The sequence below is a fragment of the Gymnodraco acuticeps genome, unplaced genomic scaffold (assembly GCF_902827175.1).
Source record: "Gymnodraco acuticeps unplaced genomic scaffold, fGymAcu1.1, whole genome shotgun sequence".
Classification (NCBI taxonomy): Eukaryota; Metazoa; Chordata; class Actinopteri; order Perciformes; family Bathydraconidae; genus Gymnodraco; species Gymnodraco acuticeps.
Window position 1 is genome coordinate 327,140 of NW_022990126.1, and position 26,180 is coordinate 353,319.

Sequence of the window (26,180 nt, forward strand, 5' to 3'; positions counted from 1 at the left end):
CACATCTAACAATACTACATCATGCGATCTCAGACAATAGCTGCTTGCAACTCTCTGTGTTATCAGAGAGCAGATATAATACGGGAGTTTACCCAACAAAGCTTTATAAATAAACGTGTACCAATGACTGAGCCTCTTTACAGTAAGTGATGGCAGACCTGCCTTGGCATACAGGGTACAGTGATGAGTAAGTGCTTTACAATTTGTGACAAATCTCAGTGCGCTGTGATAGGCGGCATCTAACTTGTTCAGGCAATAGGCAGGTGCATTCATATAGATCAAATCACCATAGTCCAGCACAGGTCAAAAGGTCACAGTGACTAGCCTTTTCCTGGCTTCAAAAGAGAAACAGGACTTGTTTCTGAAAAAGAAACCTAGTCTAACCCTCAGCTTTTTAAGCAGGTTATTGACATGAAGTTTAAAAGTAAGACAATCATCAAGCCAGATACCTAGGTATTTATAACTGGTAACCACTTCAAGTACTTGTCCTTGCATAGTAACAATATCCAAAACAGGCTCTGGTGTCTTTTTAGCTTTAGAAAATAGCATTACCTTGGTTTTATCAACATTTAAAATAAGCTTAAGTTCAGCAAGCTGAGTCTGAATAATGTTAAAAACAGCCTGTAATTTAACACCAGCCTCCTTAATGGAGGGACCTGCACAATACATCACGGTATCATCAGCATACAAATGTAAAGTAGCTTCATCCACATTTTCACCTAAACTGTTGATATGGAGAATAAAAGTGGACCTAAAACAGAACCTTGAGGAACACCATTAGCAATGTTTAACCACTCAGAAGACAGCCCATCAAAGTGAACACATTGGGACCTTTCAGAGAGGTAGTTCACAAACCACCCCACTGCATGGCTGGATATGCCGATACTGAGTAGCCTCTGCTTTAAGATGCGATGATCGACGGTATGAAACGCTTTGGAAAGGTCAATAAATAGAGCTGCACAACTCTGCTTATTGTCTAAAATACTCGTAATGTCATTCACCACTTTAATTGTGGCAGTGATGGTGCTATGTTGTTTTCTGAAGCCTGACTGATATTTAGACAGGATATCATTTTTACATAAAAACTCCTTTACCTATTCACTCACTAGGCGTTCGAGCACCTTCGCCAGAACTGACAATTTAGAGATTGGCCTATAGTTATTTAAAATAGTTGCCTCCCCTCCTTTTAGTAAAGGCATAAGGCATAAGGCATAAGCTGACTTCCATACTTTTGGAATTGCATTTGTGCTGAGGGAGAGGTTAAAAAGAGTAGTAAGAGGAAGAGCAATAAAATCTGCAGCTATCTTTAAAAAGAAGGGTTCTACGTTGTCCGGGCCAGCCGGTTTCTTAGGATCTAGCTTAGATAAGGCTTCATGAACAACATTGACAGTAAAAGGAGTACAACTGAAAGGGTTTTCCAGACCACATTGTTCAGAGTCACGGATTGGGGTGTTCACAAAAGCAGAGTTAGTCACAGAATCAAACATAGAACCGCAGGACACAAAATGCTCATTAAAACAATTTAACATAGTGGCCCTGTCCAATATAGTGCCAGATGCTGTGGTAAGGCACGGAGGTAGCTCATTACGGATCTCACCGGTGGATATCGATTTTATTGCTTTCCAAAATTTCCTAGGATTATTTAAGTTTTCTGTGGTAACTGACAAATAGTACTTCGACTTTGCACTTTTGACATTTGAAGTGAAGCTATTCCTTAGCTGCCTAAAACGCAGCCACTCTACCTCTGAGCCTGATTGCCTAGCCTTTGCCCAGGCCTTGTTTCTCTCATGAAGGAGACTAGACAGCTCAGCAGAAAACCAAGGATTGTCTCGTCCCTTTACTCTAAATTTACGCAGGGGTGCATGTCTATCAATGATCTCCATAAAACCAAGATAAAAATAAGACCATGCGGTTTCCACATCAACACACAGATCGATTTTACCCCAATCAAAATCAAACAGATCATGCACAAAACTCTGCTCCACAAAATGTTTTATGTCTCTCTTAATGATAATGCGAGGTTTAACCTTTTGGACCTTAGTGTCCCTAATTGTGGCTACAACACAGTGATCGCTCAGATCATTTGCAAATACTCCCACAGATGAACATTGATGGGGAACATTAGTTAAAATGAGATCAATTAGGGAGGATTTATTAGGGGACTTAATATTTGGGCGAGTAGGACTGTCAACAATCTGAGTAACATTCAAAGAGATACAAAGGTTTTTAAAATCCTCTGACACTGCAGTTAACCAGTCCCAGTTAAAATCTCCAAGTAGCACTATTTCCTTGTAGTCTAGTTGTGATAAAAGATTTGCTAGTGAAGACAAGGAGTCTTTGACAGCTGAGGGGGGTCTGTAACAACTCACTACCATGACCTGTTGACCCTTTGCCACTTCTATATTTACTGATCGATTTGGAAACTAATGTGGTTACACTGAACTTATTCTTAACATAAATGGCAACGCCACCACCTTTATTAGGCCGGTCGGTACGATACACATTAAAACCATTTAAGGCAATGTCAGAGGCCAAAATAGATTTGTTTAGCCATGTTTCTGATAAGACAATGACGTCAGCGTCAGTCGATTTTGCCCAGATACGGACAAAATCTAGTTTACCTAACAGACTGCGCACATTCAAGTAGATGAAACCCAACCCAGACCTAGCTTTAAAATCAGCAGGAGTAGCGATCTGACTACTACTACTGGGCGGACCAGGGTTAGGTTGTACATTTCCTGACAGTAATAACAACAACAAAACCAGGCATATTTTCCTCTTAAGCGACACACATACATTGTCATCTAATTTAGAAACACCGGAAAAGTCTGCGAGAGTGTGATTAGAGCTTAAGAAGCAGTCCTGAAGAACCATCATCGCAGGAAAATAAAAAAGACAAACATATTTTGTCGAGCAGATTGTCTGTGACAAGGCAACCGGTAATTGTTTGTGCAACACATCCGAACCTTTGCAGGGGATGCCCACTGCGGGTGGCAGAACAGACCTGAATCCAGTAGTCTTCTCAGAATGACTAGAGATCTTCTCATAGTCCAAAACAGTTAACAGGCACAGCAGAATCCCGATATGGGCCATTTTCCCAGACCAGCACACAGTAACCGCGATGTTCCTGGAGCAAAATCAGCACAGCAGCAAAGGACAGGCGAAAACAGCAGCGTGGAAGCGCTCCGGTCCCTCCGTGGTATCCCCGGGGTGAAAGCAGGCCTCTGCAACAGCAGAACCAGGACAGGTGGAAAGCAGGCCCCAGCGGTGGTAAAATCCTCTTCCGCACAGCAGCACACGCCCGGTGGAAGCAGGCCAAGCCCGAAGCGTGGATCCACTCCGTCTCTCCGCGACGACTCCGGGGTAAAAACCTCTCCAGTACAGCCGTATTCTACAGGTGGGAGCAGGCCTCCGTAGATCACAGATCGCAGGCAGCAAACAGGTGGAGCCGCTCCGTCTCTTCGCGACGAGCAGGTAGTATAAGTAAAGTATAAGTATAAAGTATAAGAAGGATTAAACTATCTGACAATAGCTAAATATTACTCTTTATTTAAACAATCTTATCTTCTTCAGTTTTTAGCATACACCCCCTTTTTCAACTAATGTCTAGTGCCATTCTATCGGTCTGTTTTATCTAACTGTTTGTGTCTTATTTTACTGTGTCTCTGGTGTAATTTATGAATCTCTGCTGGTTCTAGTAGATATAGTTCTCCCCATCCACATTATTGTTGGTTGTGGGACAGAGGAATAATAATTCAGAACCTGCTGATATCTGAATCTTACTATTTGGCATATGTTACAAACTAAATAAAAACATCTTCATGGTGAACTAAATAACATATTTCAATAGCTCGGAAATGTCTGGTGAGCCTCTGTGTTATTCCTAAATAAAATCCTTGTAATCTTTCTCAAATCTAAATATAACAATGAACTATTCCTGTTTGTGGTAAAGACACACACTAACGTTATGTAATACAATTTCATTATGGATTCAAAAACAACTAAAGTCATGATGCTGTCAGAGTGAATGATTTCCTGAGTGTATCTGTCCTGTAAGGTACGTCATTCTCTGCTTGGATCGTGTGCAGAAATCCCATCGATTGCACCTGGCAATACGGCTTCTACCTGTCTATTATCAAGCTGAAAAATGAATACAGAATTCCAACATACTGTCATCAAATGTCTTTCTATTATGAATTTAAATTAAATGTATATCCCCATAATGAACTAAACAATAAAGTCTATGGCTTTTACTTCTAATTCTTTACCAGGCTAGTTACAATATGTTGTCTAAATTAAATTCGGTCTCATTACATTACTATGTTTTAGCTTAACTTAACTGTAATATGTTCTTTCTACATTTCAAACCTCAGTTACTCTAATATCTGTTAAAATATTACAAAATTGTTTCATCATCACAGGTCAACTTCTTCAGTATTCAATTCTGGAATTACATCTCTCACATAATTCAATCAATATTTAGAAACATGTCAACATTCACCAAATTGTATCTTATCCCCAGATATGGAGCAGGTTCATTCTAAAACTATCATTCAATGCTCAGTTTGAACATCTGGGTTGGGGCGGAAGGTTTCTTTCAATCCCTAAAAGAAACATTTAAATTGTGAATTTTACAGCCATGTTGACATTATACATTATACACACTCCCCCCTTTTTACACATGAACTCATGTGTAACAAACTCCTGTAATGAGGAGGGGGAAAAAACGTTCAGGTAAATATTGGTTAGGGACATAGCGAACATTATTTACAATTTTACATCCGTTATTATGATTTCCAAAGTAAACACTTCAGTGAAAATAAGTGTTCCTCTCCGTCCTTCAGGCCCAAAAGAAACAGAGTCTTCAGATTTTAGTTTGAGTTTTACATTTGCAAACCGCCAACTCCTGTGGGAGTAAAATATCATCAAGTAGATTAGAAACGGGTCACATGTGCGGTTTTCCATTTTTGTGGAATTTATAGGAAACCTCTCGTTTCCCTTGGAGCTCCAAAATAATATGTTAGTCCAAAAACATGCTTGGTTAGTTATTGTTTTAGAATCATGCAGTTACACTGATCACATGCCGGCATCCATTCACACTCACACTGTCTGGTTGTCAAGTCAGGTTTGGTCAGGTACACCCCAGAGTCAGTCATGGACAGTGCTTTTGTCACACTGTCAGTCAGGGTCAAAGGTAATTTGGTCTCAGTCTTTTGGCCATGTCGTGCTCTGCAGAGTCTTTTCAGAGGTAATTCAGCATAGGCGGGTACCCAAAAATATGTCATATGCGGAGCGCCATTCCATGATTTTCAAGATGGTTCTAACTTTTCATTGGGGCTTCTGCCTCCCACCTTTCCTGAAACTTGGTAAAAAACTCACTTCCTTATAGTACTACTACTACTGCAATTCATTTACACCTAATTAGTATTACAAATTCTAATGGATCTATTTCAGAAACTTGTGTACATAACTATTATCTTGAGTCAAACCATTACTAGGATCTGTGTAGCTCTGCTATGTATTTCATAGCTCATTGTCCACTTAAAGAACAATGTAAAACTCTTTAGCAGTGTGTGGAACCTTGGGTGTCCGAACATGCAACAATTACTCCCTCCTTTATCAAGGATTTAAAAACAGAAGTCATTTCATATTTCCATCTCAACCAGTTTAGCCCTGAGCCAGTTTTTCAGGTCTCAGGCTCGAAAATGACATTCCCAGAACAAATGACCATATCTTCCCTTCTAAAAGGGTTACATTCATAATCTTTTTTCTCAAAGTAATGATAAACCTGTGAGTTGGATGTAGAAAAGTCAGAATCAATATAGATGTTTTTTATTTTAAAGAAAATTCAGATTGAACATAGTAAAAAACTGTAAATTATAGTGTCCGTCCAAAATAATGTTTTTACTTATAGTGAAAACTACCCTTGGACGATGGTAAGGTAGACTAAAAGCTTTAAGAATCCAAAGTACAACATATAATAAGTACCCTGTATCAAGATTGATGCAAAACAAGTGACATTTGACCTTTTTAGAGAGGTTTAGCAAAATAAACTCCACCTCTGAGGTGATTTGGGTGGAAATGGGGGTTTTACCGTTTCTCTGGAACCCATTGGTCGATTTTGGTGATTGACATCTCTTTCTGACCGTTAAAGCCAATAGAATCGAAGGGGAGGGGAATCTCCCCACTCACACACAGTCTAAAACAAAAAGGTGTGAGCTTCGCGCACACAGTTTTGCACCAGAGTGAAGCTGTCTCTAGCTCTGACTTCTAGAAACGGAAACGCAGGTTTATTGCTTATGGGTTATCAGAAATAATTTCAAAGGGACACAGACACATTGGATGAACCTATGAATTAACTTCAGCAGCGTTTTTATTGTTTTAATGCCATTGAAGACCACTTTTGACCAGACTACGACACAGGTGAGCCATGTTAGCGTTTTTAGCTACCTAGTGCCATATGTTTTGATGTCTGTTCTTGTTATTATCTCCGCGAGTTCATATAATTAAGTGATACTGAGGGTACCCTTCGATTTTGTGTCACCTCACGATGTGAAACTATGGGTTGGATGTGCAGCAAAGATAAATAATAAGGTTTTGTGAGTGAATTTTGGTGCAGTCATCTGTTAGCATTTTTCGCTCGTTGCTAATTCAGAGGCTCAGCGTTAGCATTATGGGGTTTTTAAAAAAAAAATGTTTTTAAATGATCGGTTAGATGAGTTTCGTCCCGTTACATGGATATAAAACATTCATAGTTTATTAAATGAACATGCCCTCAGACACTGTTTCCTGCAAGATTTTGCGGCAGTGCCCCGGTACCGGTGTCTCTCGGGCTTAACAGGTTAAAGCCCTCCTGTGGTAATAACCATGCTGCAATGGTGAAATCAACACTTTAGATTGGAATACTATATTTGGCTTGGCACTAGCTCTCCCTTTAACATTATCCATACAAATAAAGATTTGTCTTATAGAGTGGTTCCTAAAACTATCCTTTTAATGGTGATCAATATTGTAACAAATGAGATCACTACTTTATTCACACTTGAATAAAAATCTCTTAAAGAATAATTTATTAACATGATGAAAAGATTGAAGAATATAGTTCTACTCTGTCATGTCTCCCCCTTTATCCCTCAGTGTGTTTTAGGATGATTTTCTCATTTTACTTTAATAGTTTCCTCTTTACTGCTATTTTTAATTTACCAATTGATTAATTCATGGTTAATAAAACTGTTTGTCTTTACGTATTTATCAAGTCGTGACCCCGGCCTCCTCACTTCTAATCGACCATGCCAACTCCTCTGATTCTGTCTTCTCTTCAGTCCATCAGCTCTTGAATCCATCCGCTGTAACTCCTTTAGGCAGCCTTTGGCCCAGTTACATCTGCAGCCCACATCATGCCACTGTTATTTTACTGCTTTACATTTCATCTCCTCCTTTACAGTCTCTTTGCTGTTTTATGGAGGGCGGATTCTGCTCTCATGTCCCACACTCTGCTCTTGTGCCAAATCTCGTGGCTCAGCTTGGAACTTCATGCCCTGTCAGAGGGAATGATTAGAGTATCTCTCTGTATGTCAGCTTGCTGTTTGGTTCTGGATGCCTCAGGTGGAGATGGTTCTGGATGCAGTCTTGTTGTTTCAGCTCTGGTTCTCTGTCTGTTCGATGGAGAAGGAGGAGTCTCCTTTTGGGTTAGGTCTTTTGTCTGCTTGGAGGGTCGGGGTGGTAGCCTTTCTGACTCAGAGGGGGAGTCCAGCTCTCGGGATGCATTACCTATAGGAAGTCTAGCACACTGAGGTGAAATCAATTCAACCCTTTCCACTCTGTCTTTTTTCTAATCATACTATCTGTCTTAGTTGTTAAATGCCATCTAAACAACACAATGAATGTCTACTAATGATATTACAAAAACTCCTTCTAAAAATGGTTTCATCCATTGTTACATATTTACCCAACATAACTCTTTCAGGAAACCATTTTCTCCTATAAATTGGAATACTTACATGTTTCAAGCATCACATATTCCACACACTATGAAAGAACCTCTCCATATCTTCTATACTATTTTAAATCCCACTGTTACTTAGAACAGTAGTAAACCTGCAGATCACACTAATCAGATCACAGTAATGTAATTTGACTCAAGTGTAGGCCTATGTCTACTTTCCATTATACTTATTACTTTTGGTGAACATTTATTTATATTATCTAAATTCCTTGTCTATGATATGCAAACAGTTTGAGTGTAAAAATGTGTTTTTCTCTATGTATTTACACTCTACAGATTCTTGAGTTTACTCATCTCCTGGTGCTGTCATTCCTAAAAATGTCCAATTCCTTATTGTTTTGTACCAGTTTTTCAAAATCAGTTCTAACTGCCGTACCGTTTCAGGTAATGTGGCGGTACGGCTACACAATGTGTAAGTGGGTGCCAACATGTTCATTTTTTTACTTTTAACTTTTAACATCTGCATCTACAACTTCCCATGGTCCACTCCATACAGGTTGCAAAGAGTTCATCTTGTGGATTTTTACATTTACCCAATCACCTGATCCAACAGAAATATTCATCATGGGCCTGTAGGGATGGGTATTGTTAACTATGTTCGTTTTTCTCGCGTCCAGGAGAGAAGCTTAAAAAGGAGACTAAATGGAGTCTCTGAGAAGGTTCAAATTGTACTTTAATTAAAAATATGGTGCGGTAATGTTACAAGCAGGATATTGTTCAGTCAGAAGAGAAAGGCTGCAGCCTTCCTCTCCCAGGTGCCGGCCGTGCAGAAGAGAGCGTACAAGCATTCGTCCTTCCCGCTTGCTCGCTGTTCGCTCCTCCTCTCTGTGAGCTGTAGTGACGTAGGGGACTTCCCCCCTCGTTCTTCTGTCTCCGATATCGCGTTAAACAGAGGATTTCGACATTTTACATTCATTGCTTACTTCCACATACCTTTTCTCCTCCTTATCTCTTTCATAACTTTATATGTAATACATGTTAACGGCGTCAATAGCCACTTTAATGATACTAATGGACGGTAGTCCCGGATGTCGTCATGAAGGATTTTCAGAATAAAAGCTTGGTATTGAGAACTTCCGTTTTTTTCCAGAATAAAATAGCATTTAAACTGACGGTATGTTTAAGGAACATTATGCCATAAAACATTGATTTTAATTTCTAACAGTATCGATAAGGTTTTAATAAGGTAAACTAACTAAACAAATTGTGAACAAAACTAACAAAATAAATAACTCAGTTACCTCTAATCATTAACCCATGTTTGTATAATGTAGTGTGTTGCTGCTAGCATACATAACACCTGACGTGGAAACGTTACTCGTGGATGGGGCTACAGAGATACTAGAAAGACAGTCGAACCCGGTGCATTCCTCCGTCTGGATGTGGAGCACTTTTGCTAAATGTTTAGACAAATTGCTCGTGTTACCGCCCTTACATACTAAACTCTTATTGCACTTTAGGCAACGAGCATCGAGACGGGTAAAGTTTAACCACACCTCGGAGCGAGTTCTCTCCGCCGTCTCCTCCGTGTGTGTGTGTGTGTGTGTGTGTGTGTGTGTGTGTGTGTGTGTGTGTGTGTGTGTGTGTGTGTGTGTGTGTGTGTGTGTGTGTGTGTGTGTGTGTGTGTGTGTGTGTGTGTGTGTGTGTGTGTGTGTGTGTGTGTGTGTGTGTGTGTGTGTGTGTGTTGCTGCATGTAGCAGCTGCGTGTGTGTAAACTGCCCCGCCCCCCTCGCAAGCAGGCGGGGGAGAGAGATCGAAAATACACTAAAAATAATCATAGAAGCATTTTTGCAGTCTTTTTGCATGTTAGAAACGGAGTTGGCGACACTAAAACTGCAATATAATGTTTGTGTAGCAATAATACACATGACATATATCTTTTACATGTCTCCAGTACCGATAAAAAGACCGCTAACGTCGGAGCTTAAGGGTACCACGGTCTTTAATAATTCAGCCCCGGGGCCCGTTTAATACCGGGGCTCGGTACCAAGGGGCAAACTCTGGGCAATAGCCGGGACGCCAATACGGAAGTGCCACACACTGCAGTTCATATATTGGCCGATAGGCGATGGCTGCAGAAAGGAGCAATTTCCATAGACCCCCATGTTAAAATGCCCAATTTTACAGCAGATAAAAACATGTTTCTACCCCTGGCTCCATACATTTTATTATCGATATAGTTAGATTCCACCTTCATGATTATGGATCTGTGAGTGAATTGTTTTCTAACACGACCCTTTTATTTATATTAGGTCTTAACGTTTTTGCATACATTAGGGCGTGGTCACATTGAGTGACGGCTCTGTCAAGTGCCTGCCGCTGTTAGCTTCTTGTCTCTCTGCTAGCTGCTCCGTGAAGCTACAGGGACTCTGCCTGGTCAGTTCATCCAGGAAACACAACTTGAAGCCGGCCGTGGCTGTTTGTTCTTCATGCTTATTTATCGGACTATTGTGACTCGCTCTGCGGTTAAAACAGACGGTGCATGAATGCGGTTTTGCGGTAAGTGAAATTCGAGTGCTTTATTTATGTGTTAATGATTTTAATCAGCTACGTAATGAATTTTAAGGCTTGGGTTAGCGTGTGGCGAGTGGTAGCTACATCGGTGCTAACGATGCTAATCGTAGCCTCCAAGTTAAAATAATAGACTGTATATATAAAGGTTAAAACGAAATAGACAAGTGTTAAACGTTAAGTAGGATAATACTGTTGAACAAACGGCTTCTGTTTGAGGTTGATAAAATAAGGTCATCCTTGTAACGTAGAGAGATATTTTATTATGTAGGTAGGAACTGTATGCATCGCTAAGGTTCATTTAAATTGGCTATGCTCAAGTATGTAGACAAGTTAACGTTGAAGTAGTGTATGTGAAATCAACCTCACAATAAGATGTGTATATTACAATTATTAATGTCATATTTCAAGATGATTACTTAGATATTACAATATGGTTGGTTGAGCTGGAGTTCATTATCGAGCTTACACGTTAACGTCACAGTCATCTGAAGAACGAACCCAAACCTTGTTGTTTTTATTAATTGCATTACCAAATGGGTATCAAATAAACAGTAAGCATTGGTAACACAACTTCCAAAGTTACAGTAAAATAAAAAGGACCTTGACTCGGACAATACACAATCCAACATGTTCAACAGAAGATAATCAGTTATATTGTTTGTACACATGGTACTTTACATATATATCTGTTTGTTTAAGGTGTCCATGTGATGCAGACAGGCTGGACCAGAGAGTGAGAGACAGAACTGGACTCCTCACAGCAGTGAACTTCAGCACAGGTACAAAGACTCTTTTTTTCATACTGTACAAAGAATCAAGAAAGATATTGGTTTAATAAATGAAGTATTGACTTGAATACACTGATATACATTCCATTAAACAATACTAAATACTAGATCACCTACACATCAGTTAAGTTGAGGGTTTTTTACATGCAAAAAGTTACATTTAGATATTAACAAGCACTATGACTTTGTCAGCTTTCTAATTTAATGTATTGAAGGCAAAGATATTTAACACATAGTGAGAACTGCTACTATTTATCTCTCAATATTGTCTGTAAAAAACGTGGTAAAAGTGATTATTTCAGTGAGACAACAGAGCAAGCTTCTACAGTTGCACTACGTTTTGTAACAGTTAAATATTATTTTGATAATAACATATATTTCAATGTTGATGAACTTCATACTGTTCATTCATAATCTGATTGTCTTTGTAGCTCACTGTTGAAATAAAAAAAAAACATTACAATTTCAAAATAATTATATCTACAGCCCCTAAACACACAAACACACTGCTTTCATAAATAACACACTTGTTCTGCAATAATATGTTTTATGTTTCCTGTAATTTTTGTTAGGAAAGGACATGCCTGAAAGACACGACATTTTCTCCTTCTCTGAGGGTCAAGAAGAACATCCAAGAGGAACATTAAAAGCTGATGTTATGAGATTTTAAGACCAGTACAGGACATTCACTAAGAAACTACTTTTATTGTAAAAACAGTCAGCTTATCGAATGCACCTATTTACACATCTACACTCCATCCGCTGATTATTTATATTTGCCTCGCTTTATGAGCTTCACATCACTTGTGCCTTGTACTGCAGAGTTTGCAACGTCACAAATAAATGGGGCCAATCTTCAGTCAGATGTGAATGTGTAATCTAACATTTTCAGTAAGAATAATGGACAAAAGGAGTGCAAATACAAATACAATTTATTCAAATGTGAACCAAAAGTTAATCAAATGTTTTAAATAAAAAGCACATATGGACAGAAGGTGTAAACCTATTAAATGTATAAGTAAACACATTTAGTCAAATAAAGTGACAGACTAGGCCTGTGCAGTTGGTATCAGCTTTGCCCAGCATGGGCTCCTCCATCAGGCCTGGTCCTCCATCAGGCCTGGTCCTCCATCACACAGAGGTTTCTCCCTGAAGTCTCTGCAGCTCTCTGGACACCATGCTGTCTCAATCCGTCCACACTGAATATGAGAGGGGGGAAATGAAAATAATAAATGCTTTAGACAATAAGAAACATAAAGTTGACTGTTGAGTTGCTCAGTTTTTTTAGATTGTCAATATTACTGTATAACTAATATATCAGGTTAAGAGGCACATTCAAATAAAGATTGGTCTTTAAATACATGTTGTCTTTTGAATTGTTTGTCTAAAGTCAAGGATCTAGAACTGGTACTTAGTTGTAATGATACAGTCTGGTTATTATGCTGTTTGGAGGAGGCCTCACAGGTAAGAGCACTAACTAGCTACCATCACATGTACCTTAGCTTGACTTAAATGTATTAAACGTATAGTTAAGTTATATCAAAATACAAATAACTAATGTCATGCAAACATATTAATATTTGCTTGATTCCAGTGTTATTATTTATAGTTTTGCTGAATAGTTTCATGTCCGCTTACCAGAGGTGTGGACTCGAGTCACATGACTTGGACTCGAGTCACACATTTTATGACTTGAGACTCGACTTGACAACATCACAAAAGACTTGCGACTCGACTTGGACTTGAACACCAATGACTCGGGACTTGACTTGGACTTGAGCCTTCTGACTTGAGGTGACTTGATACTTTAATTCAGAGGTCTCCAACACGCCGATCGCGAGCTGCCGTTAGAAGAGCAGACTCCCGTCGGGGAAAGCAGAATCTTCAGCGGCTCCTACTCTTGCTGAGAATCCTTTCAGGCAGGGGCGGGTCTTTATTTAGCTGGGCCACCATGCGGCCAATCATATGCGAGGACACACTAGGATCATACCATTATGTGAAAGAAGGGTGGGGGGCACAGCATGTGTAGTGGTACAGGCCAGCTGCACAGAGTGACGGGGAGACGGGGAGCCGGATTTAAATGCATACGCGTCGGAAAAAGTCAAGAAATGAGCGAAAACCGAAAAAAGAAGCAGCATCTGGCTGCTTTTCAATGATATTGGAGAAAGCAAAGCTGAGTGCAGGATTTGTAAAATGAAAATAACCTTCAGAGCAGGGTTTTTTTTTGGTAACCACTCAGGATTTATTGTCAGTGGTGGGAGAAGTTCAAAGAATTAAAAAAGTTACAATCAGGGTTCCCGCGGGGTCTTAACAAGTCTTAAAAAGTCTTACATTTGATAATCAGAATTGAAGGCCTTAAAAAAGCATTAAATATGATTCAGAAGGTCTTAAAAATTATCGGATTTTAAAGGTAGGCTACTTCTATGTTGCAATAGCGTCTAAATGTGTTTTGGGGGAAATGTCCGGGCTGCAAAGTAACCAGTACGGTAATAGCCTTTCAGTTCCCCCCAACAATTTGTATTGAATTAAATCAACATGGAACCACTCCAGTAATCACTAACTTTGTTTCCCCCGGCCCCTTATTGGAGAACACCCAGCTAGTAACCTAGCAACCAAACTTCAGCTCATGTAGCCTATCTTCGAATCTACTTACAAATAAATATGGGGAAGTGTAAGTTCCACCGTATTTGGTTGGAAAACGTCTAATTTAGTGCTTGGTTGAAACCAGTGGAGGGAACGTGTTTGAAGCCCGCTGCACCTTTTGCAAAATAAATTAGTGTTTGTTTTGCTAATGTAGCGTTAGCTAGTGCAGCAGCAGCTAATGCAGCAGCTCCCGCAACAACACCGGGGGACCTCCGGGCGAAGTTTGGGTCTACGTCAACCCTAAAACCAATCATACAACAGCAACGATGAAATAGTGTAGCCAAGGCAGCAAAGCTCTGAATATAGCTCTTGTCACTCTCTCTCAGACACACACACACACACACACACACACACACACACACACACACACACACACACACACACACACACACACACACACACACACACACACACACACACACACACACACTAGGGCTGCTCGATTATGGCAATAATCAAGATTATGTTGGTCAATAATTAATATCACGATTATTAAATATGATTATTCATTGACTTTGAAAACATCCATTTATTGAACTTTAAAATAAATAATAATTTGAACACAACTTTTTAACTGTTGATTACCCTGAACATATAATTCAACTGAAAAACCAATACAAAAATTAATTAAATAAATGATACATTACTAAAAAAATAATTAGATCAAATATGTTGTAGTGCACTGTCACAACCTAGCAAAGCAAAATAATCGTTTTTTCCGATTATGTTGTTTTCGTAATTGTGGCAGGCCAAAATCGTAATTGCGATTAAAATATGATTAATTGCACAGCCCTAACACACACAGACACACTTTTTGTCTAACACGCTAACACAGTTCTGTACTGTTATGCTGTTGTGTTCAGTCATTGTTCTTATGTTGAACATGAATACATTTACTTTGTAAGTGATTATGGGACGTATTTCTTCTTTATATACATTTTCCTTCATACTTTATTGCCGTGAAATAGGTCTTAAATTCTATTCAAAGTGGTCTTAAAAAGGTGTTAAAAAGTCTTACATTTGAGTTGGCGAAACCTGCAGGAACCCTGTACAATAAAAAGTCCTGCATTCAAAATGTTACAAGTAAAAGTACAAAAGTATTATCATCAAAATATAGTTAAAGTACCACCTGCAGAGGGATCTAGATGCAGGTGTTCTCTTCCCCATAGAGACCGCCTCGCTGCACATTATCCCTTGCATAAAGATAGATTGTGGGTCCCTTACAACATGTTGTACACAGTGGAAATAAACATTCTGGTTAGCTCAATATCAGGGATCTTATACATTAAACTCCTTCTGAATCAAACCGTCACGGTAGCCTTACCTTACTGATCCCTCTTAAATTAGAAAAACACACGTTACTTTACCAGCAGAGAGAAAATGTATTATTAAATTATGAATGTGACTAATAAAGAGCAATTTGATTATTAAGTATTATTCTGTTGATCGATGTCATTACATTTGGTGAAAAACACATAATGACTTGTTTATGACTCGTTTTGTCAAAGTTTAGGACTTGACTTGACTTGAACTTGCCCATCCTGACTTGAGACTTGACTTGGACTTGCAAAACAATGACTTGAGACTTGACTCGGACTTGCCCATCCTGACTTGAGACTTGACTTGGACTTGCAAAACAATGACTTGAGACTTGACTCGGACTTGCAAAACAATGACTTGGTCCCACCTCTGCCGCTTACCTCCAAAACGTAAAATGCCACGGCAGTGTGGAGATGGGGAGCATGTTAGCTTAGCTTGGTAGCTTCAGCTAGCTCTGGAACTTCCAGCTCGGTGGCAGGAGGTCCCGCCTCGGCTCCGCCTCTTTGCCCTTATTTGGAGCAGGCTGGAGTAGGCGGGAGTTGAACTCTGACGTCACTGTTGAGCCGTTAGTGGCCGACTCCGCCTACTAAGGGCTTCTCGGCAACTCTGCAGAATCCTATGGGTGACGTCACGGACCCTACGTCCATTTATATATACAGTCTATGCTCGGTACCCATCCCTATGGGCCTGGCATATGCTTCCGCCTCAATTTTTCTAATATCTAACACTGGTTCTCCTCTGTATTGTGAGGTGCTACCTTGTGGTGGATATTGCTGAGTGGGGCAATCTCTGGCCAAATGTCTACAATCACCACATATGAAGCAGCCATCATCCCTTCTTCCTCTTGATCGTTTCTTTCCTCTCCATTGTCCTTTTTGTTGATGCTGTATGGGAGTGTATACCTGTGCTTGCGGCTGTACTTGGGTAGGAAGATACACAGGTATTTGCTGTTTCTGGAATTGTATGGGAAGATACTGCGGTGTTTGTGGCTGTATTTGCGTAGGAAGATACACAGTTGTTTGCTGTTGAAGATAATGTGGTGCTTGTGGCTGTACTTGCGTAGGAAGATACACAGGTGTATGCTGTTGAAGATACTGTGGTGCTTGTGGCTGTACTTGCGTAGGAAGATACACAGTTGTTTGCTGTTGAAGATAATGTGGTGCTTGTGGCTGTACTTGCGTAGGAAGATACACAGGTATTTGCTGTTGAAGATACTGTGGTGCTTGTGGCTGTACTTGGGTAGGGGGATACACAGGTGTTTGCTGTTGAAGATACTGTGGTGCTTGTGGCTGTACTTGCGTAGGAAGATACACAGGTGTCTGCTGAACTTGGTTTTGTGGACATACACTTCCTCCTGCGCTTTGTTGGTTCTGCATTTGATTCTCTGGTTCTTCCTGAGTGTGAACTGTTGGAGGTGTCCGCCCTGCCTTCTCTGCTAGTATGGCCATCTGCTTTGTCGATTTCTTGTTTTTATTAGCTTCGGTAACTTTCTCAGCTATTTGTATCTTCAAGAGTCTTCTAGCTAGTATTTTGTCGTCTTCATAATTTTCCCTCTGTGTTGCCTGGTATTTCATATCGTGGTGAATGAGATGTAGTCTCCATTCTTCAATGGGTTTAGTCTCTAATCCCACCACGTCTCCCAGGCTTGCCTGCACTGATCGGGGAAGAGCTTCAATGACAGCGTTCTTCCACAACATTTCAACAGATGGAGAAAGATCATGTCGTTCTCCCGTGCTGTCCTCCCACACTCCTTCACATCTCTTCCAGAAGGCATGCATGTCTTCCTCCGTGCCTTTCCTCCGGCTGGTGAGGGCATGTAAACTGCGTGTTGTCGGGTATATGTGACGAATAGCAGCCCAATACCTCTACCTGATTTTGTTGAACGAAATGTCATCTGGAGAGTTGGTGCATTTGGCCTCGAAATCTACTGCTCTTGCCTCTAGTCTTCCTTATATCCGTCCAAGCAGTGCCCTCATGTCTCCCAAGCACAGGTGGTCTTGGACAGTGTACTTCTCCAGATCATTCACCCAATTCTGACCTCCTTGGGTGAGTGGAGGTAGCTTTGCCACTAAGGATTCCATGTCCCTGTGAGTCCATGATTGGTATTCAATTCGTCCTTCTCCCGCTGCTATCAATGGTAACATGTGTCTTGTGCGGTCCTTGAGTCTTCTAGCTATAGCTACTGTTCTTGTTTCTTTTTTTCTTGCTCGTTTTCTGAGAGTGGTGTAAGACTCCGTTGTTGCTGTGACGGTTCCAGGTATACAGAGTGTCTGCTGGTTACAGAATGTGTACTGCCGCTGTCATCTTCGTCTCCTTGTCCTTCGTAATATTGTTTGTCAGGAGAGTAGTTTGTTCGGCGTGTTCTTTGAGTTATTCGTTCTTCTTGTTCCCTCCTTTCTCTCTGTTGTCTATCTGCCATCATGACTTGGAATCTTTCATCTTCTTGTCGTCTTTGCACCATGCGTTCTTGGTATTCCTGTTCTGTCCTTTTTCTTTCTGCCATAATGTCATTATGTGCTTCATCTGCCTTCCGTCTTTCCTCAACGGAATGTGTTGTTTCAGGAGAGTAACAAGTTCGGTAATTTTTCTCTTCTTGTTATTTTTCCCATATTTTTCTTTCTTCATGTTCTTGTCTTTTGAGTTCTTCCATTCTTCTGATGAGTTCTGCTTCCAGTCTTCTGCCGAGTTCTTCCATTCTTCTGTTGAGCTCCTCCTCCAGCTTGAATGACATGGGTGTTTGTAACCCATGTGATCTGTCTTGCTGAACTTGGTTTTCTCTAGTCATGTCTTTCAACTCAATAATTTCTATGATGCGTTTGTTGTCCTCCATCAGCTGGTTACATTTACTGATTCTTTTTTCATACTCCAATACTTCCACATTAGGGGCTTGAATTGAAGCTTGGTGAAATTGGTTGTTCTCTGATATGTCGGGAGGAGACACTTCGGTCAGGCTTGGATACTGCTTTGGAGTTTGGATAACTGGAGCCTCTTCTGCTGTGTCTTCATTTACTGGCAGATCTTCTGCTGCTACCATAAGTAAGCTGTTTGTCAATCTTTGGCTGGCATCTTCCAGATGGAGTACCAGTCTTGTAACTCTAGATTTTCTTTTTTCAGCTCTGTTCATAGCGATTTTAGCAGGTCTATACCATATCAAGGGGGTTGTCCGGCTTTGATCCATGCTTCTTGCTGTTGTAGGTATTCAGCATTCTCATATTCAACTACAGCTTTTCTATGGGCTTCCGTTGGTTCAGGTTGATCATCTGCTGGAATCAATTCTCTCGTTTGCCACTGCTTGAACAGTTCTTCTGTTTGGTTCCATGTCTTCTGTCTTTTACTGGGAACTGTCCCAGCATCTGACCAGATGTTTACTCTCTCCTTAATATCTGCAGTTGTGCCTGGCATTGAGAAAGCTCTTATCTTAGTGTCTTTTGGTGACATGTTTCTTAAGTACTTGGATGGAATTATGAAGTTATCAAGGAAGAATTACTAATCCACTGAATAGTACCTTTGTATTCTTTATAAAAGTATCCTATGTCATCTGAACTTAACTTTAAAATCTGGTAGTATTTTTTTAGAAATTGGAAAAACTAAATTAAAATTTTGAAATAATTAAAGGTGGGGTAGATAAGTTTCAGAAACCGGCTCGAGTGCACTAAAATTTGAAAGTACACAGCCGAAAAGAATCCGCCCCTTCCTTCAGACTTCCTTACAGAGCACCTCCTCCAACACACATGAACGCGCACATGACGTCAGCAGACGTCATGTGCGCGTTCATGTGTGTTGGAGGAGGTGCTCTCAAAATTGGCCGCCTGTTGCTGGCGAGTCATTGAAGTACTGCTGCAATGCATGCCCAATGACGGCACGCCCAATGAGGGCACGAGATACATTTGTGCGTGCACGAGATGGAAGGCTGACAGACAGGGCGGCAATCCAATCCGTTTAGCCGGGAACGGATTGGTTGTACTTTTTACAGTACTACGGCTTCCACAGATGACGTTTTTTTATGGATTTTTTGTCAAAGCACTTAAGATATGCATTGCTGTCGGGATGTTAAGAGCATTCCATGGAATATAACAAAAAGTGTATCTCGAGCCGGTTTCTGAAACTTACCTACCCCACCTTTAAATTAGAAATTAGAAATGATGCACATTTTTAAATCAGAATTAAATAAATAAAAATGAACAGTATGGTTTTGACTTTATAATATGAACATAGGAATATGGTGAAAATCCAAATAAACTGTTTACAGTGTATACTCAAGTTTATGAAATTATGCAAATGTCATAAAATGTGTTAACTACAATACTTCAATTCAAAGAAACCACATGTAATCTTTATCTGTGTGTGGTGAAGAATGTATTAACTGTAATACTTATTATGTCCGCTAGGGGAGCTGTTTTATTTGTATCACCCTTCAAATGTATCAACTAGTACTTCCGGTTCATAAACCTACTTCCTGTTTATTTCCCCAAATAATAAAGTTCAAATGACTTTCTTTGAAAAGCATGAAAAACAAAACAACTCAATCTACTCTCAACGTTCATCTACACCAGGGGTTCTCAAAGTTTTGATGAGTGAGGGCCAATTTAGGTACCCAATATTGGATTGAGGGCCGTCCAAGAAAAAACGGAACACAAAATAATTCCAAAACAAATCCTTTCTTTATTGTACTAACCAATTATACATACAGTATACATTAACAACTTGCAGAGGACACAAAGTTGGATTATCTACAGACAGTGACTAGCTAAAATCGCTAGCTAACTCCCGTTTCTGATTCTGATAACTTACAACAGATTTTCCCGCGAGATGCCTAGTTGCCATGCAACCAGTAGTCTAGCAAACTTTCCACAAGCTGTCATTCATAATTTAGGAATGACAACCCGGGGGGTGCAGTTTTACCATTCTTAACCCTCTGGAGTCTAAGGGTATTTTCTCGATTTTTAGATGTTTTCTTAAATCACCTTTTATTTTATATTTCTTCTAACATGGCACCCCATGTGTTAAATATCAAAATGTTCAGGAGAATCTCTGGTATTGCTATATATGCAAATTACTAACCTTAGAGCACTGTGTGATGAGATAAGTAGCTTAGGATAACAAAAGTAGTGAAATATTTGAATTACACTGTATATAAATGTGTAATTCATGTCTAAAATGAAAATTAATTAATTTGAATTTTAAGAAAAATAGGTGTTTATCACTCTACTTTCACCACAGCAGGGACTGAGATACATCAGGACTGAATAATGACTTCATATTACATACCAAGGTTCATGTAATGTGTACAAATACAAATTGAGCATTCACTATTTATATAAATATAAGAAACTGGAAAATCTCACTATTTACAATATTGAACATCAGAACTTTCAACCAACTATTCATTATAAATGTCAAGACAGTGTCAAGGTCTTTGTCTGTCTTCCAAGACAGTGGGTCTGGCTGCTGTGAAGATGGGGGTGATGGTGCATGGGCTGCTGTGTAGGTGGGGTGTACAAGTGCTATATGAGACCTCCACGAGACCTCCTTGCTGGCTGGGTTGAAGGTGATGGCTGTGGTGGAGCCTTTGTGCTGAGGTGTATCTTGACCTGGTGGCAGCCGCAGATGGAGGTGGAGGCAGCTGTAGTGATGCTGGTCTGCTGGTCCTTGTGGTGATGGCTCTGGTGAAGGTCCTTGTGCCACGGTAGATCTTGACCTGGGGGCCGGCACAGATGGATGTTCTGGCTCCTGGATAAACGCCGCCTGTGAGCCACTAGGCCCAGGCAGCTGTGAAACCTCTCTGTAAAACAAATTAAAATGTAGGACAATAATTACTGCATTGAAATAAAGTTCAAGTAAAATGTTGCTCAAGCACAAATAACAATGCACACATAAATATAAAGTTTGGGAGGTTGGACAGGAGTCTCTCTCTCTCTCTCTCTCTCTCTCTCACACACCAACACATCCTCACTCCCAGGTCGGCCTATGTTGACGTTATGTCAAGTCCCCTGTCGGCTTTTTCCAACGCAAGGGGGGGGGCCTTAGCGGCCATTTACAACGCAAGGGGGGGGGCCCTTAGCGTCCATTTTCAGCTTTCCGGGATGTCCATATGCTTCTATGGACGCTCATGGAAGCACGGCGTTTGTTTGTGTCGACTGCCCTTAAAGGCAATGTGAGGGTCCATTCTCATTGGATAACGGAGAATTGTACACCCGGAAGTAAGTATTCCCCTTACTGTCGATTGATTTTACAGTGATATCTGCACTACTCATCGACTAAAAAACACCAGATTATCCTTGTTAATTACACAACATTGATTGGTTTAAATTGTGTGCAATGCTTTTGTATTTTTCCCCTTCGATTCGGAGAAACAAATGTTTTTTCGTAGTAAAGGATGGCATAAGACACTACACTACCCAGAATCCCCAGCTATCGTTTGGACTACACCATGTGCTCTGTTTGACAAACCCCGTGATAGTCCTCAAGCTCTGTGATTGGAGAGTGTGCTCCGAGGGTTACGCCGATTCTCGAACAGCACTTGAAATGGGATGGAATCACGGCAGACTGTCCAAAACTGGATTTGAACGGGTCCACCGCGTCCCCCCTCCCCCACCCCGTCCCCAGAACTACACATGCTGGCTATTCTGTTTCGCAACATGTTCTCTATCTATGGCACGTCTCTACTGGGAGTTGTAGTTATAAAAGACGTTTTCGTATTTCCCATAATAAGAAGTTGCCAGTATTAAACTGTGTACATCCCTGGAGGTTTAGGGGATAGGAAACACTCACATTTAAAACATATAATTAATAAATGGGTGAAAATTGCTTGTGCCCATAATGGGCAGCATTAATATATATATATAGGCCTACAGACATGCCAGCTAAGGTCAGAAGAGCTTTATTTAACAGCTGGTCTTATGTTTGTGACCCCTGTTGTTAATTGATAACATTACATTACATTACATTAATTGATAAGCCTGAAACATGCACTTGTTAAGGTTCAGAGGCACATTTTGCAAATATGGCAGTAGCCATCGATCAGCTTAAGATAAGATATACTTTATTGATCTCAAGTTGGAACATTTGCGTTACATCAGCATGTGTAACAGTTAAATATGCAGTGGTGTTTATTTGTAAATCATTTAGTATAATCACACAAATTCTGTGTTTTATATTCAACAATTCTGTGTTCTTTATTTATTGATTGTTCAATACCTGACAAGGTCAGAGATGAAATATCTACATACATCTTATAAGAGTATAATACATTATGTATAATATCAGTTAAAATAAGTGCTTCAACATAGTTAACATTGCTGGAGGTATGCACAAATATTGATAGATGTCTTGTAATGCAATATTGAGGAACCTGCGACCCAAGTTTTTCATTCAATGCATAACTACACCGTAGTTGTGTAGGCCTATATGATATGTCAATAAACCTTAGAAAATCATGAAATCTTGAAAGGGATGTGCAAAATAGTCATTATATACAGTCTTTAATTAACTATTAGTAGAGAATAATGAGTAATTAATATACTTTATAGGGATCCTATTAATATCTAATAATAAAAATAATGAAATTCAATAACATGCTTTAACCACTAGGTGTCCCTTTATATCAGCTGTGCACCTTTATGGTGTAAATACAGCCTATCTACAAATTGGATCAAATATAAAAGTCAGCCGAATTAGTGTTGATACTGCAAGGAGACGTATTGTGTGAAAAGAAATGTAAGATGTTGTTTAATTGCTGATATATTTATGATCCACGTCACGTTTTCAGTTCCTCATGTTTGTCTAGAAGTCTTCTCATCAGGGCTCTATAAATACAGAACTACGGCAGATATGTAATATTTAATGCAGCCGAACCGTGTATTACAATGCCGTTATGTGATGACTTCCAAAGAGAAAAGCAAGCACACTCGGAATAAAGTATTATTGTATTTTTTTTAAATGTTTTCGGTCTGTTTCCGGTATTTGTTAATGACGATGTGCTGTGAGATGTGAGACTGGAATTGCACAGGGGAAAATAACGTATCTTTAGATGCGGATTTTGTTAAACTAATATGTTTGCGCTGTGGACCAACACTATACATTGACGGGGAAGGGGGTAGCAATAAAGATAACACCATTAAACAGTTACACAACATAACAGAAATAATATCGATAGCAGCGTCCCTAGCAACCACCTTGGTAACAACGAAAACATTATGGACGCAATTTCCTGAAGTAATCTTCGTAATAACTAGCAAACTAAAGATCATGTACATCCACTGCACACATAATCTGAAATAACAACTCATATTTCTCGCATCAAATGACATCAAAACGCATTTTAATGGCTAAACTAACTTTAAAATAGGCATTTTCCATCAAGAATAAAACGAAGTTCGGCCATGTTTTTTTTTTTCTGCAGGGAGAAATTTGAAGATCACGTGACGTCAAACAGAGCACATGGTGTAGTCAAAACGATAGCTGGGGATTCTGGGTAGTGTAGTGTCTTCTGCCATCCTTTACTCCGAAAACATATTTGTTTCTCCGAATCGAAGGGGAAAAATACAAAAGCATTGCACACAATTTAAAACCAATCAATGTTGTGTAATTAACAAGGATAATCTGGTGTTTTTTAGTCGATGAGTAGTGCAGATATCACTGTAAAATCAATCGACAGTAAGGGGAATACTTACTTCCGGGTGTACAATTCTCCGTTATCCAATGAGAATGGACGCTCACATTGCCTTTAAGGGCAGCCGACACAAACGAATGTCGTGCTTCCATGAGCGTCCATAGAAGCATATGGACATCCCGGAAAGCTGAAAATTGATGCTAAGGCCCCCCCCCTTGCGTTGAAAATGGCCGCTAAGGCCCCCCCCCTTGCGTTGGAAAAAGCCGACAGGGGACTTGACATAACGTCAACATAGGCCGACCTGGGAGTGAGGATGTGTTGCACACACACAGGTATTTCCAGTTACTTTACATTCAGTATAAAATCACAGACACACATATACATAGGCTACATCTGATTACAAAGTCTCATCTGTACAGGACGGTACAATAATCACAGGCACACATATAAATAAATCTATGACAAAGTCTCATCTGTACAGAACAGTATGATACAATAATCGATGGCAAAAACATGTCCATAGCCACTGTAAATGTCTCCGTTGTGGGACGAATAAATGATTAATTTAATCATCTACACATTTTTACACACTCTCACTTTTACACACCAAAATAACGTTAACACAGAGTAAACGTTTGCTAATGGAGAGTCTATTTTGTCCCAATAAAAAGTTAATGACTATCGATAAAAAAAGATATCAATAAACCTATTGTTACTTTTTGCGGTATTCCCCACACATTGCCAGTACACTATTACTGTAATATTTACACTTACCCATGTCCAAATGGATCCTTGTTGTTGTCTTTGTATTCTTCTTCTTCAGAAGAATCGAAGACTTCAGGTTCTGAGGCTCTATCTTCACTGCTGCTAACGAAAAAAATCTCTAGCGAAGTCGGCGACTGTAAAGTTTTTTTTAAAGCAATTTTCTGTCTCTCTCTTTCTCCTCACAGATGTAAACTGATAGGAGACACGTGGTTTATGTTTTATTTACTTGGTGGGTAGGTCCTTAGTGATTTCTCGATGTCCATTGGTCATTTCAGACCATGATAGCTGCCGGCCGAGATTTCCTTGACGGACACACGAATCCACCAATCCCACACAGTGTAAAGTCAAGCTGCTTTGAGCGACCATATTGGCTGCTGTGCCCTGGTTACAGTCTCACAGGAGATACCGCTGGAAAGCTACACTTTCAGCGATTCCGCGGATATCTGAATCATATTTCTACTCCTTATAATCGAAAATATATGATTAATTTACGTAAATTATGTATATATCCATTCTAATTCTCACTAGATACGAACCATGGAGGATTAAAATATAACGCATGCATTTCAGCGTGTCACATTAACTATCGCGGGCCGCCAGAAACATTTCCGAGGGCCGCCATTGGCCCGCGGGCCGCACTTTGAGAACCCCTGATCTACACCATCCGTGTGTATTTAATCAGTAGTTACCGGTTGTATCTTTACTCAAACTATTTCACCATCTAGTAATGCTAATTGGCTAGCTAACTAGCTTAGCAGTATAGCATTAACCTCATGTGACTGGGGGAAGGGGAACAATGGGAACACTCAACATCTGCAGATAAAAAACCACACTGCTTGACTTAAATACAAAACAACACAATCTTCATTTATCTTAGCTCTAAATTCTATAGATACTGATCTCATACCAATCTTGTACACAATCTTATCGGCTTAGAACATCACACAAAAATATACTTTTCGGCTTAAAAACTCCACACAATATACTTTATTAAACCAGACTACACCGGTTTAACACATCAAACATATAGACTAACATGAATGGACCCAGTCCAGTGTAAAACAGATCAAGTCTGGTACCTACCCAGAGGTATTTAACACAAGGTGGACCCAGTCCTATCCCAGATAAAGGCTAGTACCTACCCAGAGGTATTAACACAAGATGGACCCAGTCCAGTGTAAACCAGATAAAATCTAGTGCCTCCCCAGAAGGTCTTAATACTATGTAATATTCACATTAATCGGGCGGCGCCAAAGATACAACAGAGACAATAGAAACACTATATACAATCTCCACACCACTCGCAATCACCATGGAATTAAACAGGTAACTGTCTCACCTTTCGTTTAGGCCCAGCCAGGGCCACATGAAATGTCAAATGTTAGAAATCCGCCGTTTATTATTTAAAGTTTTACGTCCGATTCGCTCCTTTTTTCCTCTCTGTACACAGCTCCAGTTTGGGCATTGGCCTGTCATCAGATTTCATTTTTAGTTGCTGCTGCCTGTAGCGGAAGTTTAGTAAAATTATTTTTGA